This window comes from Lissotriton helveticus, chromosome 1_2, assembly GCF_964261635.1.
Source record: "Lissotriton helveticus chromosome 1_2, aLisHel1.1, whole genome shotgun sequence".
Taxonomy (NCBI): Eukaryota; Metazoa; Chordata; class Amphibia; order Caudata; family Salamandridae; genus Lissotriton; species Lissotriton helveticus.
The window spans coordinates 77,730,511-77,747,096 of NC_136058.1; the positions used below are offsets into that span (position 1 = coordinate 77,730,511).

General features: G+C 44.6%; 1 protein-coding gene across 2 annotated transcripts in view; it reads left to right on the plus strand.

Annotated features, from left to right (window-relative positions):
* Positions 1–16,586, plus strand: part of SERBP1 (SERPINE1 mRNA binding protein 1) — a 204,204-nt gene that overhangs the window by 42,910 nt on the left and 144,708 nt on the right. The window lies entirely within an intron of this gene.

A 16,586-nucleotide genomic window follows, 5' to 3' on the forward strand; every position in this document is an offset into this window, starting at 1 on the left:
ACTACCGATACAAGTAAGTGCATGCGGGGAAAGATAGCGGTAGGAGCTAGCGTCCGATCGTCTCTAACTTTAACTTATTTCGTCCGTTAGACCACCGCCAATAATAACACGAGCACTTAGCATGCACTGTTCTAATTATTAAGACGATTGCAAAACCCGGTATGATCAACCTATATATTACCCAAATGAACACCACAAGTGCGCCTCAATCACCACGTGATCGATATTATTCACAGTTTAGTTTATTCTGTTTCGTCTGCAAACACTGGTCACTTCCGCGTTTAAATGCCCGCAGGGTACACCACAGTTTACCCACACTGTGATGATCTTCAGAGCGTGTATCTGGCAGCAGGAAGACCACAGGAGATGTTATCGGCGTAAATATTCACTACCGACACGTGCATGCGGGGAAGGATAGTGGTACGAGCTAGCGTCCGATCGTCTCTAACTTTAACTTATTTCATCCGTTAGACCACCGGCAATAATAACACAAGCACTTAGCATGCACCGTTCTAATTATTAAGATGATTGCGGAACCCGGTATGATCAACCTATATATTACCCAAATGAACACCACAAGTGCGCTTCAATCACCAAGCGGTCTATATTATTCACCGTTTAGTTTATTCTGTTTCGTCAATAGGCTGCATACCCCCTCGCCAATGTCCCTCCCACCCTTCATTTGATGTCCGCCGCGAGTTCTTACAGGCTAATGGCCCTCCCCCAGCTCAGAGCACGCATCGCTTGTTTAATGGGGTCCCTCAAACTCGCTCTCTTCCCTGCTCCCCCGCCCCCCACCAGACATCAAAGGGTGCTGCTCCCCTGCCCACCCCTCCACCCCCCACAGCAATGCCGAGAGCTTGTTTGAATTGCCCACTTTCCTCCAGCCCAGCTACAGAAACCGTAAACTCGTGCTGCTAACCCCACCCAATTACCCTTTTGTTTCTTGTTTTAAAACCTCAGTGAGCGTGCGCCAAGGCACCAGTCCCCAGCTGACATCAGAAAGTGGTCTGGTCACTTCCTACCCGCTTTCAGTCCTCGCTCATGCACAGTGCCTCAGGGGGGTCCCCCCCCCACCCCCAGAACCCCGGGGTCTACCCAGGCTAATGTTATGCCTTTGACAGAGCTTAGAATTGTAATTGCATTTATATAGCGCTTTCAACCCCATACAAGGCGTTAAAGCGCTTTTTCTACACTGACCCCTTTTATTACTTTTCTACACACCGCCTTCTCACTTGAGCTTCAAAAATTGCCGAGGTGCTTGGAGTTGTGTTCCCTTGCAAAAAAATGTAAAGTTGTCTTTAACAAATGTGCTCATCCCTTTTAATCACGAGCGCCAGAATCACATAAGTATTGTGGGTCACATGCCCGAAATTTGAATACCACCAAAGATTTTGCAGACAGAACGGGAGTGTATCAGGTATACCCACTTTTGAATGTAAGCAGTTTTTTCATGCTTTTTGTCATTTCCAAATTACTGCCTCAGCCGCTCTGTACACACGCTACTCTTTGCTCCCTGCCGCTTCTAATCACCAGTTGTCCGCATACTACTTTCCCAAATTCCAACAAAGGAGCCGAATAAGACCGCCTTCTTTTAGGAGGGTTCCCTGAGAAGGGAGTCTTCCCCCAATAGTTTTTTAATGGGGTCGAATTATGGATTTTATAGCACAGTGGTCCAATACATTTGCTAAAAAGACATAGGCCCTGAAAGGGCCATCGTGAAATATATACCTCCAAAGAAGCCAGACCCGCCCAAGAACAAAGCACCATTTCATCAAAATTTGCCATGGGCTCACTTCATATGTTTGGAAATATTTAAAGTGTGCCATGTACAGATTTTTCCATGGGTTTGTGCCAGGTCAAAAATTCTCACGTATGTCAAGGTTTGCATTTTGTAATGCATAATCACCAGTATGTTGTTGGTGCCCCTTTAAATCAAAAATATAAATCAATATGGCATAGCTAGAATTTTTCTATGGATACAGCCCCTCCCCCCAACAGTACTTTTGGTGCCCTCATATTTAAAAATTATCCTGAAGTACGCCAGGGCCAGCATTTTGACATAGGCGCTCTATAATGTGGATGTACTCTCTTGTGCCAAATATTACCTCCTGTAGGTCAGCACCTGTATTTTCATATGGGAGGCCCCATATGTCAAGAGCTACGGCATAAATTCAACAAGCATTTTCAATGCAATAGGTCTCGCATTTGTGAGTTTGAGCTATTGGCATTGTAAACGACAAGGCCTTTTACTTATGTATTTTGAAAGCCTGCAAGTGCATGTAAATATGCACTTTGTACTTGTCGTCCTTGCTTACGAAATGCACGGCTGGCAGTAAAACCGGCACAGTTACTGACAGCCTTGTTGTGTGTGCATGTGAATTGCCACTTGTGTACCCAAATGTAAATCTTGATTTTATTTATCTACACACATTATAGTGCACAAATATAGCGTTTGTAGCCATGAGTGTCTATATTATGTGACCTCTTCACTAAGTTAGGCACTTTTACATTGTGTTCCAAGCCAAGCAGGATTTATGTTTGATTGGAAAATGCCTTTTGTTGAACGCCTGACTTGCTTCTTGTTACAGTCCTTCATTAGTTTTGGTAAAAATATTCAGTTGCCCACCCAATTCTTTTGAAACTGTTGATGGGATTGTTGAAAAAAAGGCCAAAACCGTAAGCTGTCAAATTTGCCTCTTCACGTGGAACTTTGATTGAAAATGTAATTATGAATTCTTGAACGCTAGCTCCAGAGTATTTCACTTATTTGTCGAATCCTGATGTTCTGGGCATCTACTGGCACAACCCGCAAGAATACTACATCTTTGGCTGCTAATGACAAAGATATTGCAAACTTGCATCTAGTTGAGATTTGCGATGACGTGTAAGAGTACTTTACATCTTCTCTGCCCGTTGGTATCTGTACTGAGGTACAGATGTTGTTTACAACCCTTGGGCACCTTTCCTTTCAGTGTGGAATGTTGCCTTGTGCAGTGGGATGGTGTCTGAGGAGTGGATTAGAGAGGACATTGTAGTGAAGTACTCTTCTGTTGGGACTCTGCAAGGTAATGGACCTCTGCACCCCTGCCTAAGTGTCCCAGCTGCAGTTATATCTGAAAACTTGGTACAGGTCAGGGGCGAACATGAATCATTCTTGTGCGCCATGAATTGTCTGTCTCACAGATTGTGGTTTTGTTAGACTAGGCGTGTGTTCAGAGTGATAGCCTGGTAGTGGTAAAGGCTTGCTGCCCATGCCCAGAGTGAAGTAACATTGTATTGTAATTGCATTTGTATAGCGCTTACTACCCCTGACGAGGTGTCGAAGCTTAACATGAGCGCTGTGGTGGCAATATACCGTTTTTATGGTGTCGATTGTTAGCGCAGATGTCTCCAGGCAATTATATGAGCACCACAAGAGAGGTGATCTGGCTCTGCCCACGTGTTGGGAGCCAGGAGTACATGTTTTGGTTGGGCAGAAGTTGTGGGCTTCCACCAAAAAGTGCTTGCCCTCCACCCAGCTGTGATCATTTTATTTATGCAGATGCCCGAGCTTGAACCTTCAGAAGTACACACATGACACTGTCAAGATAGTTAAGTGGTTTAGATAACTAGATCATTTACATGTTGTTCTCTGGCAGCAGCACAGATGCAAGGAGGGTCGTCATTAACCTAAATTAATTACTAGGTCTTCCTTGACAGTGCAACTGTCATCTGACCATTTTACCTATACCAATATTACTCTACAGTTTTTTGCTTCAGCACAAATACATATCCATTACAATGCTGTCTACTTGTAATGCTTCACATCACTATACAGCATTCAGCCAGACCTATTTGCATTGCCAATGCTTGTTGTGACAAGTGAACCATAATCTTCACAAAAGTTGTTTACAAAAGTTTCAGCTATTGCCATTATAAATTACAATAACTTTTATTAAAAAAATTGAAAACCATTGTTTGTGATATCAATACATCTAAGTCACATAAATACAACACATATTGCATTAAAAATGCTATAGGTATCGCATTTGCAAAAGTTATAACTATTGGCATTGTAAATGACAAGGCTATTAATTTCGCTATTTTCAAAACCAACACATAATTAAAAAATGTGTCATTATCCATACCAATAGCTCAAACTTTCCTAATGCGAGACCTATTGCATTGCAAAGGCTTGTTTTAAAATAGTGCGCAGGCATCCCAGAAATATCGTCCCTAGGGTGCACGGGAAAAACCCTTTGTTGCTCCGAAAGTCTTGTTACGGCCATGCTGTTCTGCTGTGTACATTTATTTGAATAGTTTCCGCCATCCGCATCCTTGCGATTCTAAAGCACCAGTGCTCGCAGGCAGCTCCCAGCAGCCGTGTGACCCGGCATGGAGCTCGTCACACTTTATGATCATTACTCAGCACAGCAACCCTCCAAGAGTTTCTGTTGCGAGAGGGCTTTGCTGAGGCTGCTAATGGAGTCTTGGCGTCTCTGGTTTCTCCACACTGTTGATCCTGCTGAGTTATGGAGACAAATTTGGATATGATCACCCTTCCGTTCAGAATCCTGTTTTCTGCGTTGCATCCGACCTCCAGGGGCGTGCCCTCCAGCATGTGGATGGAGTTGCTGGTGATGATGGTTCCGCGCACTGAGCCGAACTCAGGGTGTGGTGCTTTAACAGGTCTGAAAAAAAACTACCATGTAGTGCATGAGGGGTTTAGAAGCCCAAAGAACTCCACAGCTTCTACCCTGACATTAGAATATTTATTTTCAATATCTTTAAAATATCTTCTACTTTCACACATTGCTAAAGCCTGCCAAGATATATTTACAGTGCCTAGTAGACTTTTGTCTACTGTGGAGTGGGCCAATAAATGTCTTTGTGGAACAGATGTTTTACATACACTGCTTCTTTATTTGGAATTATTTAATATCAACAGAGCTGCGTATTACACCTGCATATGCTTATGAATATAGTGTACTAACGATCCCTTATCCCCGAACACTTGAAATGACCGTATCTGACAAGTGTAATATAAAATAGTTTGCATTTTTCTTTGTGCTGCCATTCTTAAAATTAATACTGTCAAATGGGGAAGTAAGAAAAGGAATTCAATATTTTGTTTTATAATCAGTCAGAAGTCTCTTTTCTTAGTAGCTCTAGCAAAGCATGCTTGCAAATACAAGGAATTTCACCCTATGGCAATAGGGCAAGCAACGGGATTCTGGGTAAGATTAGAATGTTACTCTGGATTATAGAGTAGAAACCCTTCTCTGTGATCTTTATTAGAAATGAAAAAAGCTTAGTATTTCGGGTATTACAATCTAAATTGAATGTATTTTCTTTGTTGGATCAATGATCCCAACCGGGCGCAGGCAGAAAATATATCCGATATTGATTTCTGTGCACTGGGTCACTGCCTCCAAGCAGTAGACTTGACAACCCTCTACCATCATTTCAGGTTCAACTCCTCAGTAACTGAGATTCATACTGGAGAACCTGAATAAAGTATCTTGTCACACCCAGGCCCCGGGATCCAAGAAGAATCTATCACCCTTGATGGAAGTGAGGAACCTGATAAAGAAAATGGACTCATCTAGTTTAGTCCTGCAGGGAAATCATTCAACCAAAGGCACCTTCTACAACAAGCGAAAAATGAAGTACATCTGCCCATGTTAAGGTCTCGCTAATTAGGGTCATGCCACCATCACCGTGGTCCTATTGTACCAAAACTCCACCAACAGACTTCCCTATCGGTGAAAGGTCATTTTGGCAGAAGTGAATTATACTTAAGTATTAGACTGAAAAAAGGCTGGGGGTTGTAATTTGTGTTCATTAATAACTGGTTATTTTTCTAGCTCATGAAAAGAATAACCTTTGCATTTTGATGATCATGTATAATATGTTCTTTTTCTTCTCTTTTTACTATGTTACTGTAAACCTATGTCCTTAATCACAGCGTAATCCAACATCGCTTTGTTTAGTTTAGTCACATCCTCTATACAAGGCCTACTCCTTTAAATGAGTGACCATGCTCATCAGCCTCTTTTTGGAGAAAGTCACCGCTCTTTTTCAGTTATGTCAACAGCAGCATACTCACCTAAAGAGAAGCAATGGCTTGTTATCAGGCAATAACTTTATCATGCTACCTGCACTGTACAGGCGCCCTCTACAAATCTGAGCCATCCAGGATCTATGCTCAATCATAGTCAGGAATGTCACTTGCAACACAATCCTCTACCTACCTCCCAGAATGTGGGTGGTAGAAAGATTGTTATCCAGGAAGAGAGGTGCTTGGGGTAACATGACACGAGCCCTTGACCCATCTCACTCTGCAATATCTTCATATACGGGGCTAGGGCAGGCACCTGATACACTGGTTAACTGATTCATTGCGCAACTCATAGTGCAGTCACTCACTTCCTCCACGTTCACTGGGAAAATGCCCTGAATTGCCCCTGTACAAACACATGATGATGTGTACTACTGGAAAGCCCTGTTCCGATTCTTTGCAATGCTAGTTTCTGGCGCATCCAACTGTATGTTGTGCACAGGGCCTACCTCAAACCTGCCAAAATAAACCAATATTTTCACAGCACAGATGCTGCCTGCTCCCGGTGCAGTTTAGTGGATGCTGATCTCCTTTATATGCTCTGGGTCTGTCACCATATACACCAATATTGGTGAGTGACGCGTCACCTGTCTCATGGTAGAGGAAGGGACATTCACCGCATAGGAAGCGTGTCTCCTGGGCCTATATTGCAGGGACAAGAAGCATGGTCATGTCTTGTTTGACTGACCTGGCCCTTCTGGTGGCTAAACGGCTCATCACACACAAGTGGAAGTCACCAAGCCTCCACCTCTTATAGCACTGATTCAGTCACTTCCTCCCTTGGCACAGGCAAAGTATTGCCCTACCAATGGAAGATAATGTGGGGCTTTGCAAATATCCCTCAGCCACTAACTGGAACACTATCATGACTGACCTGCAAATTGCTACACAGCGCTGCTTCTGCAACATTGAGTGAACCATTTATTGAAGGGGGGGGGGGGGTTGGTAGTGGACGGGGATCAGCCCATACCCCTTTCTAGGTAGGACCATAACACAATACACATTGATACCACCCTTCCAGTTCCAGGATCCAACTAAACAGATTTATAAGAGGGGGGGGGGGAGGGGTGTGTTGGAATTAATGGTTTCAAGCCCCAATGGTGGTTATTACAATTACCTTCAGGAAAAGAGGGTTTATTTCCGAGATTGTTATCTGTTAACTCCTATGACTTGTGAACACCTGTAACTGAATTGTGTTCCTTAGATACGCAGTCATAAATCCCCCGAAGACCAGATAAGTATATACAGGCTTTGGTCTCCATGGAACACTACTTACTTTGGTATACGATTTATATCCAACAGCAGCATATTGTATCCTCACCTGTAATACTGAGATGCAGTTGTCATTGGGGTATCTATGTGATCTCGTTTGTATAAATGGATTGGAAAATGCAATATACAGATGTAAACAAAAAATTATCAAGGAAGGCCGAAATGTTCTCTAGGGAAGAAAGACCAACAATGTGCCAGTTGTCAGCTGAAGGGAAAAAGGATGATGCATAACCAGAAATAGCCAAAGTGTAAACTCTAGAGGGAGTTAAAAAGCAGACTAAAATACAGTAGTTTAATATACAGTGGTAGTAGTAGTAGTAGTAGAAGAGATGTAGTTTAGGCATACATTGATAAATAGAAATGCTATGGATGTCCTGCCACCAAGATTTTGGTCCCCTGTGGATTTGCTGAAGATTCCTGGATCATCATGGGTCAGCTAGAAGCGAGTTCCGTATATTGAGGGCTTCTACAGAGAAAATCTGTGTGGTAGCTTTACAAAGTTTGATGTCTTTGGTATCCTTCTTAGGTTGCTGTTGCTTCTTAAGTTCCTGTTTCCTCCTGTTATGTTTAGATCCTCCTCGGGTATTCCAGTGTTGATTGTGTATGGCATTAAGTGTGAGACATATCAGTTTGAACTTTATTCTGGATTCCAGAGAGTCATTGTATGTCTTCTAGCATGGGTAATGTGGCTGAACCTTTTGATTGGAGACCATCCTAGCTGCTAAGTGGAGAACAGCTTTCATAGGAAGGATGAAGGAGCGATTACGAAAATAGGGGTAACATAGAGTACCCTCATTGGTACTATGGAATGCACTATTGTGTGAAAGTTCTTGGGAAGTAAAGGCTTTAGTATTTTCCATCGTGAAATACGTAACAGTAGGCATTAATGTTTATAAGCTGATCTGCACAATTGTTTTATTTTTTTGTTTCATTTTTAGGTCTTGCCTAGAAAGCGCGTTCAAGACTTTTTTTATAACCATGTTCTTCGACTGTACCCATTGCTTACCATTACTTACTTCACTTTTTCCCCGTTTCCTTGCTTCTTATTATACAGTATTATGGGTATCTTTCATAGATTCACATGCCTGAATCATTCCCAGTCGTCGGGGTGGGAGTCCCCGGTAAATAATTATAGTAATGTCACCAGGACATATACTTAGTACTAGGCCAGAGGCCTCACATTAGTAGCCTATCTAGGTCCTTAAGTAAAAAGGACCAAACTTTGGCCAGTAGCTAATCAGCCCTTATCACCCTCCTGACCTTCCTGGAAGGAGCCCTTGTCCCTCAGATTTTCTACCGCACGTCGTGCTGAAGGGAGTCTCCACTGAGCTCTGCTCAGGTTTTTCCTATATCTTTGGATTTTTTCCTTTTATTCTTCATAGAAGGGAGTTTTGAAAGTTGATATGTCTACTACTCCTAAAAAAGGGCTTTTTCGACCCTGTGCCTCTTGTAGTAAAATGAGGTTACATATAGAGGACAAGCATGAGGATTGCTTATATTGCCTCTATCCTCAGCATTCTGCCAAGGAATGTAAGATTTGTCGCACTCTCCCGGTCAAGACGTTGAAGGACAGGGAAGGGCGACTGCTACTATGGCTCCAGAGACTAAAGGACAAAGAGCAGGTAGTCTCCTCAGGTGAGAGCGAGTGTTCCTACAGGAGCTTCCACTCCGCTCCTAAAAGGCCTCGACAGACCTCTCCAGATCAGTCTGTTGCGCCTCCTCACAAGAAGCCAAAGTCCATGGAGAGTCATCCTAAGGTCAAGCCTCAGAAACCTTCTCTTCAGATGACAGACTTCAAGAAGCCTTCTATAGTGTCGTCTGGCCTGCCTGTGACCTTGTCGACAGTCTCCATTTCGACATCCACGGCGTCTACTTTCTCCATGGCATCGACTACTACCACGGCGTCGACGATGGGTAGGTCAATACCTTCTGTCATTCCTGTCACAAACCCGTCGACGTCGCTTTTGACGGCGCTCCCGTCGTCGTCTCATTCATCGTCGACGAAGGCGAAGCTTCCAGCGTCAATTAAGATTCTATCGTCGACGAAGACTTCCTCGTCGACGAAGATTCCATCGTCAACGAGTAAACAGCCGTCGACTAAGATACAGCCGTCGACGACTTCCTCGTTGGCGACGACACCACCGTCAACGACACCACCGTCGACGACACCACCGTCGACGACGACACCACAGTCGACGAGACCGTCGACGACGACGCCACCGTCGTGGACGGCTACAGTGTCGACGGAGACCGCGTCAGCGGATCTACAATCGAAGGGCTCTCCCTCATTGAAGTATACATATACACGATTTAAAATGTCGTCATGTTTGGTTACCCCAGAGATGACTTCACCCAGCAAGGTCCAACAGCTGTTGCCAACGCAGTTTTTAGAAACCGAAGATCCTGAAGAACAGACCATGTTTCCCATAGCATCCAGTCCCTCTCATCTCAACATCAAAGTTCATGAGAGTTCGGACTATGAAGATTTTGAGGAAATTACAGTTCAGGAGACAGTTCAACAACATACTACTGTTCAGCCTATGGTGTGCCTTCCAGCTTCAATTGTTTCTGACCTCCAATTTCTTATTTCAGACTATAAACAAAGATTTCCATAGTCTTCTCCTGCCTCTGGAGTACAGGTACCACAGGAAACAACACCTCCTACACATAGACAGCGGCCACCCCCGCGAGATGTACGTCAGGAGCAAGAGACATTTCCTCCTCAAATCTCTACTGATGAGGATGAATATGAGGAAGAAGTGAGAAATGAGGCCCAAGATGAAGGTGAAATACATGATGATGATTCTGATGATAATGCGGACCCAGATCCACTATCCCCAGACCAAGTACAGGATGATTCAACCCCTGAAGACTTAGGGGGATTCCATAATATCGTAGGAAGAGCGGCTGCAAGGTTCAACATCCTAATAGCATCGGAAACGCAGGACTGTTTTCTTCATGATTTTAAAGAACCCTTCAAGAGATCAGCACGCTCCATTCCAGTGATCGATTATATATGGGAGCAAGGACTAAAACTAATAAACTCCTTTTCTCTCATTCCAGTGCCGGCTAGGCTTGAAAAGAAATACAAAGCCCCAGACACTGCACCCGCATGTTTAACTGGACAAACTAAACCTGATTCAGTTATATCTCAGGCGGCTCAGCAGAAGTCCAGCAATCCGTCAGCGGCAATGACAGCGCCTCCTGATAAAGAAGGAAGGAAACTTGATGCCATTGGCAAGAGATTTTCCTCCATGTCCGCCCTATCAATCAGGGCTGCAAATTCTCTGGCATTAATAGGTCGCTACAATCGACAGATATGGGCAGATATAGCCCCATATCTAGGGGCGATCCCAAAAGACCAGAAAGAAGAGGTTAGGAAGATTCTGCTGGAGGGTGAACGCTCTGCCTCAGAGATGATAGAGGTGGCGTTGGATATCGCCTCCACAGGTTTCCATCAATTGGCGGGAGCAGCAGTTTTAAGGCGCCAGGGCTGGCTTAAAGCCACTGCATTCCGACCTGAAGTGCAAGCCAAAGTCCTCGACATGCCTTTTGATGGGGAGAGACTTTTCGGTGAACATATTGATGACATGCTACAAGGTATTAAGAAGGATACCGAAACGGCGAAAGCCCTAGGCACCCTACATACAAGCATAATTCCTTTCGAGGATCCAGAGGTCGAGGACAACACAATCGTGGCAACTATCAAGGTTACAAGTCCTCTTATAACTCTTCCCAGCAGTACAAACCTCAATATCAGCAGAGGCAACAACAAGGACAATCCTCATACAATAAGTCGTCCTTTCGAGGAAGAGGAGGAAAGAAAGACAATAACAGACGTCAATGACTGCTTTCTCCAGCTGGCCTCCACCTCTTCTCCGCAATTCGTAGTTGGAGGAAAAATTACCAACTTCCTTCACAATTGGAAGCAAATTACATCAGATCGTTGGGTGTTGCAGTTAGTCCGCTTCGGGCACACGTTGGAATTTGTGGAACATCCTCCTCCGAATCCACCATGTCCTGTGCAGCACAAAAATCTAAACATGCTTCAACAGGAACTCTCACTAATGCTACAGAAAGGAGCAGTGGAAAGAGTTCCTCGAACAGAAGGGGAGAGGATTTTATTCCCGTTTCTTCCTGATCAGAAAAAAGGAGGAGAGGCAGTGGAGACCAATACTGGATTTGAGAAACCTAAACAAGTACCTCAAGAAGCAGTCTTTCCGTATGGTTACCCTACAGGAAGTATTACACCTACTCAATTCAAAAGACTATATGGTATCCTTGGACCTCCAGGATGCCTATTTTCATATCCTCATTCACAAGAGTCATCGACAATTCTTGAGGTTTGCAGTAGCAGGCAGGCACTACCAGTTCAGAGTATTACCATTCGGCCTGAAGTCAGCTCCACGCATCTTTACGAAGTGTCTGTCTCCAGTAGCAGCATACCTTCGTCAGCATCATCACCAAGTCTTTCCCTACCTGGACGACTGGCTCATCAAAGCTCCTACTCGGACAGGCGTGGCCAAGTCCTCTACAGCCTGCCTTCATCTTTTCGAGAACCTAGGCCTAACGCTCAACCAGGAAAAATCTAATCTACGACCGTCACAGCGTCTCAATTTCCTAGGAGCATTGTTGGATACACAACAGGAGAAAGCCTTCCCTTCCAGGGAACGTCAGCTCAAGCTGAAGACCCTGGCAGTCCAAATACAGACCAAACGGAGAGTCAAGGTTCGACTCTTCAAGTCGTTACTAGGAATGATGTCTTCCAACATATTTCTCATTCCGCACTGTCGTCTCCACATGCGACCTCTACAGGAAGCTTTGGCAAATCAGTGGATCCAAAGTACAGGATCCTTCGACGACTGGATCAAGGTCACTCAGGTCATGAAGAAGGCTCTGAGATGGTGGCTTCTGGGCGACAACTTGAACAAAGGCCTACCTTTTCTACTCCCAGTCTCCCCTTATGTGATAACCACAGACGCGTCACTGGAAGGATGGGGGGCGTTCCTTCAGGAATTGCAAGTACATGGTCAGTGGTCAGTGGCAGAAAAACAACTCCACATCAATTTGCTAGAGTTACGAGCAGTGCGCTTGGCACTTCGAGCATTTCTACCCCGAATCAGGAACTTCCCAGTGCTTGTGAGGACGGACAACACCACCACAATGCACTACCTAAACAAACGGGGAGGTACTCGATCCAGGACGTTGTCTCGAGAATCTCAGCAAATTTGGATCTGGCTGCTCCAGCACAACATTTCTCTGCGGGCAGAGTATGTCCCAGGAGTAGACAACACCCTGGCAGACTCATTAAGCAGACAGCGCTCAATTTGCCACGAGTGGGAGCTCGACCAGAAGACGCTCGACTCAGTGTTCTCCCGTTGGGGAAAGCCTCCACTGGATCTCTTTGCGACAGAAACAAATGCGAAATGCCAACATTACGCAAGCTGGGTTCCCCAGAAAAGGTCCCTCGGGAATGCCTTTTCGATGACATTGTGCAAGGTCTTTGCTTACGCTTTTCCACCGTTTCCCCTGATCCCCAGGGTTCTCCGGAAGTTGAAAGCAGAGAGCTGTACCATGATCCTGATAGCCCCAGCGTGGCCGCGCCAGCACTGGTATACAGAACTACACCTTCTATCGCTGGAACCTCCTATTCTATTCAGGATATGCCCCCATCTCCTCACAATGAACCAGGGTCAAGTCCAACATCCGGATCCAACATCTCTCAAATTATCGGCTTGGCTCCTGAGTTCAGAGAGTTCCAGAATTTAGATCTTCCGCAGGAATGCAGAGTCGTTCTAGCCTGGGCCCGGGCTGAAAGTACTAATAAAACGTATTCCCTTAAGTGGAAAAGGTTCTGTTTGTGGTGTAGGGCTCCGAAATTACACCCGTTCACTTCTACTCCAGCACAAATTCTGCCCTATCTGCTCCACCTAGCCAATTCAGGGCTGGCACACGCTTCAATAAAGGTCCACCTGGCGGCCATATCCAGGTTCAGACGTTCATGTGGAGATTCACTATGGACCAACAGACTGGTCAAGCAGTTTCTGAAGGGATTATTCAGAACTTTCCCTCCACTACGAGTGTCACCACCTACATGGCAACTAAATGTGGTACTAGCTCAACTAATGAAACCCTTTTGAGCCAATTCATAAAACAGATCTTAAATATTTGTCATGGAAAACGGCTCTATTACTGGCGCTCCCGTCAGCAAGGAGAGTGAGTGAACTGCAGGCTTTTTCTGTGCAAGACCCTTTCATCCAGTTTAAGAACGACAGGGTCATTCTACGGACTAATCCTAAATTTATTCCAAAGGTTCCGTCCTCTTTCCATCTCAATGAACCTATTGTCCTGAGATCTTTCTTCCCGAATCCATCATCCGCGGCTGAAAGATCTCTACACTCATTGGACCTCAAACGATGTCTCAAATTCTATATACACAGGACAGAGCAATTTCGGAAGTCCAACCAATTGTTTGTGGCATTTAGTAGGCCCAGGAAAGGCCTAGCATTGACAAAACAGAGCATTTCCAGATGGATTTCAGCGGCCATCGCATTCTGTCACCAACAGGCGGGCCATCCTCTGCCTTCAAAGGTTCGAGCACACTCCACTAGAGCGGTAGCCACCTCCATGGCGCTCTTTGCTGGGGTACCCATTGTCGACATCTGCAGAGCGGCGACATGGAAGACGCCGCATACGTTCACCAAGCACTACTGCTTGGATTCTGAACTTATGAAGGATGCAGCAGTAGGACAGGCTGTCCTACGTCATCTATTTCATTAGAGGTGAGCCTTCTTCCTATCATCCCACCTTCCAGGTAATTTATCGCACATTTCTTATCAGGTTGTGAGTATCATGTAAACTGTGTAACAACTTATGATAAGTTTATTATGTCTTTCAAGATGTATGTGAGAAATGTGCTCATTATTGCTTGCTATTCTGATTCAGGCATGTGAATCTATGAAAGATACCCATAATACTGGATAAGAAATGCGTTACTTACCTGTAACAGCAGTTATCCAGTATTGGTATCTTTGATAGATTCACATGCAACCCACCCGCCTCCCCTGGAAGGGCTCACCTAAGTCTTCTCAGTAGGTACTACTTGGCACGGTGCTTACGAAAATCTGAGGGACAAGGGCTCCTTCCAGGAAGGTCAGGAGGGTGATAAGGGCTGATTGGCTACTGGCCAAAGTTTGGTCCTTTTTACATAAGGACCTAGATAGGCTACTAATGTGAGGCCTCTGGCCTAGTACTAAGTATATGTCCTGGTGACATTACTATAATTATTTACCGGGGACTCCCACCCTGACGACGGGGAATGATTCAGGCATGTGAATCTATGAAAGATACCAATACTGGATAACTGCTGTTACAGGTAAGTAACGCATTTCTTACTCAGCTTCCTTCCTCTTCATGTTGGTCCCTCTTTGGAGCTTGATGCATTATTTGTGTCCTTTCACAGCTAATTAACCCCATCGCTTGGGGGGATTATTCCACCGCTGTGCTGGGAGAGAGGGGGGGCGCGCACAGCGCCCGCATGCTCATGACGAGCTGAGCTCGTCACAGGTGCATTGGCTCCCGTGGAACGCTCAGCACAGCAGGGGCATTCTCCCTGCACCTGAGCGTTCCACGGCTCATGACCAGCTGAGCTAGTCATGAGCACCAAAGGTGTTATTTTAGAGGCACTACTTTGCATAAAGAGACGCTCTCTTAAATGATAACAATCTCCCTCGTATATTTGCCCCTGTGTTCCTGTTGCTTGCAGGCTCTCAGCTGTCCATCTGCTTGCCTTCTGTTGTCGGCTTGCCCTAGCCTTACCCTGTTGGCTTATCCTCCATCCCCCCCGTTGTCCGTATTTCCCCCCAACTCCCTGTTTTATGTAGCCACCCCATGTTTTCCCCCCCCACACTCAGTTCACGTTTGCTGCCCATCATATGCACTCCCTCCATGTTAGGGAACCTGCCATGCCAGCAGTTAAAGCCTACAACTCTCTCGTAGGTGAGACCTGTTAGCTTTGCCAATCCTTTGACTGGCTAGAATCTGCGTTATAAATGCTGCCCCACCCTTTTTTTTTTTTTATTTTTTTTTTACGAGCTGTATTCTACCAAAGACCACATGTTTTTCCCCCAATCCCCATTGAGACAGCCTGGCCCCAAGATGGGCATCCCTGAAGTCTTGCATGACCAGCAGAAAAAGCCATGATCTTGCTATACTTCATAGACTGCCATCTTGGTGTAATTGCACATTTACAGTGCTAAGAGCTTGTGCACATACAAGGACGTGAGGAGTTAAAATATATATATTTTTTAGGTTTGGTATTAGCAAAGACCTTTTTGATTTTAATGAAATTCTACATATATTTCCTTGTAGGGGCTTTCAGCCTGTCCTTTAGGTCTGTTGCTGTCATTAACATTTTTCTTCCACCCGCTACAGAATTTGCCAATGGATCGGCCCCCTTCGCTCACTAGTTAACTTCACTGTGTATGATGGCATCCTGCTCTTTTTTACCAACAGCACATCCACAGAAAGTTTCCTTCACTACCGGGTACTATTATGACAAAATATTTTGTCGGGCCCAAAATATTTTTTGATTTTTTTTGCCGTTTTTTTTTTTTTACGTATATTGGCCAAGGTCCAGCAACTTATAAAATATAAAGTTTTACAAAAACTAGTGCTTGTTTTGAGATGGTGAAAATCATGCATGTTAGCATTCCTTGGGCAAAACATTGTTGATTTGAAGTAGTTGCGCACAATAGGTATTAAGGTTTTTAGTCAAAGCTTTATGTATAAAGAATACAGATCCTTTTTGTGCCAAGAGAATAACTAAATATAGGACATAAGCTGTAAAACCTCTCGACGTACTTGTTGACAAGTCTCATAGCTGGAATTTGAAGCTCTTTGTGCACATTATACTAGTACTTCAGTTGGTATGCCTGTACTTGTAAGCAGGCAAATCTGTTCCATTCCCAATGCCTTCAAAGATTTTTTGCAACAAATATGGCTGTAAAACATCCAGTACTGAGCTAGGTATTTTAATGTATGAATAAGATAAAGCCAATACCCTGTGAACGTGCTTCAATTTGGAATGAAGCCCATGCGATCCCTGCGAGTATTCAAAGACTTCATTTGTAGAAGAGAACTGTTGCTTTTATCTTCCTGTTGGTTGGCTGGTATGAAACTAAATCTACAATAGGCGACTGACTTGTGGTAG